This window comes from Lactuca sativa, chromosome 1 (genome assembly GCF_002870075.4).
Source record: "Lactuca sativa cultivar Salinas chromosome 1, Lsat_Salinas_v11, whole genome shotgun sequence".
In the NCBI taxonomy this organism is placed as follows: domain Eukaryota; kingdom Viridiplantae; phylum Streptophyta; class Magnoliopsida; order Asterales; family Asteraceae; genus Lactuca; species Lactuca sativa.
Genome location: NC_056623.2, coordinates 200,263,613 through 200,266,112, shown reverse-complemented (window position 1 = coordinate 200,266,112; position 2,500 = coordinate 200,263,613). Strand labels below are relative to the sequence as shown.

The following is a 2,500-nucleotide window of genomic DNA, read 5'->3' as shown; positions in this document are numbered from 1 at the left end:
AACGAAAAAGGGGGTGCAACACGAGGACTTCCCAGGGGGTCACCCATCCTAGTACTACTCTCGCCCAAGCACGCTTAACTGCGGAGTTCTGATGGGATCCGGTGCATTAGTGCTGGTATGATCGCACCCGAAATACTATCCGTGGTAATTGTTTTTATGTCTTACAAGACGCAGAACCTCGTTTGCTTTCGTACGCGAGGCGTGGGACCCACGTGAGGGATCGGCTCCGTTCAGGGAAACACGAAAACGATCAACATTGAACCGGATGCCGCCCGAGCATAGACATAACAAGAAAGGAAAAAAAAAAAAACGCACCTAAAACCTAAAAAAACGCAAACGGGCAACGAAAAAGGGGGTGCAACACGAGGACTTCCCAGGGAACTCTCGCCCAAGCACGCTTAACTGCGGAGTTCAGATGGGATCCGGTGCATTAGTGCTGGTATGATCGCACCCGAAATACTATCCGTGGTAATTGTTTTTATGTCTTACAAGACGCAGAACCTCGTTTGCTTTCGTACGCGAGGCGTGGGACCCACGTGAGGGATCGGCTCCGTTCAGGGAAACACGAAAACGATCAACATTGAACCGGATGCCGCCCGAGCATAGACATAACAAGAAAGGAAAAAAAAAAACGCACATAAAACCTAAAAAAACGCAAACGGGCAACGAAAAAGGGGGTGCAACACGAGGACTTCCCAGGGGGTCACCCATCCTAGTACTACTCTCGCCCAAGCACGCTTAACTGCGGAGTTCTGATGGGATCCGGTGCATTAGTGCTGGTATGATCGCACCCGAAATACTATCCGTGGTAATTGTTTTTATGTCTTACAAGACGCAGAACCTCGTTTGCTTTCGTACGCGAGGCGTGGGACCCACGTGAGGGATCGGCTCCGTTCAGGGAAACACGAAAACGATCAACATTGAACCGGATGCTGCCCGAGCATAGACATAACAAGAAAGGAAAAAAAAAACGCACCTAAAACCTAAAAAAACGCAAACGGGCAACGAAAAAGGGGGTGCAACACGAGGACTTCCCAGGGGGTCACCCATCCTAGTACTACTCTCGCCCAAGCACGCTTAACTGCGGAGTTCTAATGGGATCCGGTGCATTAGTGCTGGTATGATCGCACCCGAAATACTATCCGTGGTAATTGTTTTTATGTCTTACAAGACGCAGAACCTCGTTTGCTTTCGTACGCGAGGCGTGGGACCCACGTGAGGGATCGACTCCGTTCAGGGAAACACGAAAACGATCAACATTGAACCAGATGCCGCCCGAGCATAGACATAGCAAGAAAGGAAAAAAAAACGCAACTAAAACCTAAAAAAACGCAAACGGGCAACGAAAAAGGGGTGCAACACGAGGACTTCCCAGGGGGTCACCCATCCTAGTACTACTCTCGCCCAAGCACGCTTAACTGCGGAGTTCTGATGGGATCCGGTGCATTAGTGCTGGTATGATCGCACCCGAAATACTATCCGTGGTAATTGTTTTTATGTCTTACAAGACGAAGAACCTCGTTTGCTTTCGTACGCGAGGCGTGGGACCCACGTGAGGGATCGGCTCCGTTCAGGGAAACACGAAAACGATCAACATTGAACCGGATGCCGCCCGAGCATAGACATAGCAAGAAAGGAAAAAAAACGCACCTAAAACCTAAAAAAACGCAAACGGGCAACGAAAAAGGGGGTGCAACACGAGGACTTCCCAAGGGGTCACCCATCCTAGTACTACTCTCGCCCAAGCACGCTTAACTGCGGAGTTCTGATGGGATCCGGTGCATTAGTGCTGGTATGATCGCACCCGAAATACTATGCGTGGTAATGGTTTTTATGTCTTACAAGACGCAGAACCTCGTTTGCTTTCGTACGCGAGGCGTGGGACCCACGTGAGGGATCGGCTCCGTTCAGGGAAACACGAAAACGATCAACATTGAACCGGATGCCGCCCGAGCATAGACATAGCAAGAAAGGAAAAAAAAAACGCACCTAAAACCTAAAAAAACGCAAACGGGCAACGAAAAAGGGGGTGCAACACGAGGACTTCCCAAGGGGTCACCCATCCTATACTACTCTCGCCCAAGCACGCTTAACTGCGGAATTCTGATGGGATCCGGTGCATTAGTGCTGGTATGATCGCACCCGAAATACTATGCGTGGTAATTGTTTTTATGTCTTACAAGACGAAGAACCTCGTTTGCTTTCGTACGCGAGGCGTGGGACCCACGTGAGGGATCGGCTCCGTTCAGGGAAACACGAAAACGATCAACATTGAACCGGATGCCGCCCGAGCATAGACATAGCAAGAAAGGAAAAAAAAACGCACCTAAAACCTAAAAAAACGCAAACGAGCAACGAAAAAGGTGGTGCAACACGAGGACTTCCCAGGGGGTCACCCATCCTAGTACTACTCTCGCCCAAGCACGCTTAACTGCGGAGTTCTGATGGGATCCAGTGCATTAGTGCTGGTATGATCGCACCCGAAATACTATGCGTGGTA

The 2,500-nt window shown here is 49.9% G+C and overlaps 7 non-coding genes and 1 pseudogene across 7 annotated transcripts; all 8 read right to left on the bottom strand.

Moving 5' to 3' along the window:
- Nucleotides 1-10: 10 nt before the first annotated feature.
- On the bottom strand, nucleotides 11-129 carry LOC128128660 (5S ribosomal RNA). The gene has a single exon (XR_008226661.1). It is a non-coding gene; the product is annotated as a 5S ribosomal RNA (ribosomal RNA).
- Nucleotides 130-352: 223 nt separating this feature from the next.
- Nucleotides 353-453, bottom strand: LOC128131203 (5S ribosomal RNA; annotated as a pseudogene).
- A 221-nt stretch (nucleotides 454-674) lies between these two features.
- On the bottom strand, nucleotides 675-793 carry LOC128128659 (5S ribosomal RNA). Its single transcript, XR_008226660.1, has one exon. It is a non-coding gene; the product is annotated as a 5S ribosomal RNA (ribosomal RNA).
- Nucleotides 794-1,013: 220 nt separating this feature from the next.
- On the bottom strand, nucleotides 1,014-1,132 carry LOC128130056 (5S ribosomal RNA). Its single transcript, XR_008227979.1, has one exon. It is a non-coding gene; the product is annotated as a 5S ribosomal RNA (ribosomal RNA).
- Nucleotides 1,133-1,350: 218 nt separating this feature from the next.
- Nucleotides 1,351-1,469, bottom strand: LOC128128658 (5S ribosomal RNA). Its single transcript, XR_008226659.1, has one exon. It is a non-coding gene; the product is annotated as a 5S ribosomal RNA (ribosomal RNA).
- A 218-nt stretch (nucleotides 1,470-1,687) lies between these two features.
- LOC128129729 (5S ribosomal RNA) lies at nucleotides 1,688-1,806 on the bottom strand. The gene has a single exon (XR_008227651.1). It is a non-coding gene; the product is annotated as a 5S ribosomal RNA (ribosomal RNA).
- A 220-nt stretch (nucleotides 1,807-2,026) lies between these two features.
- Nucleotides 2,027-2,144, bottom strand: LOC128131083 (5S ribosomal RNA). Its single transcript, XR_008229013.1, has one exon. It is a non-coding gene; the product is annotated as a 5S ribosomal RNA (ribosomal RNA).
- A 219-nt stretch (nucleotides 2,145-2,363) lies between these two features.
- On the bottom strand, nucleotides 2,364-2,482 carry LOC128130701 (5S ribosomal RNA). Its single transcript, XR_008228624.1, has one exon. It is a non-coding gene; the product is annotated as a 5S ribosomal RNA (ribosomal RNA).
- Between the last annotated feature and the right edge of the window lie 18 nt (nucleotides 2,483-2,500).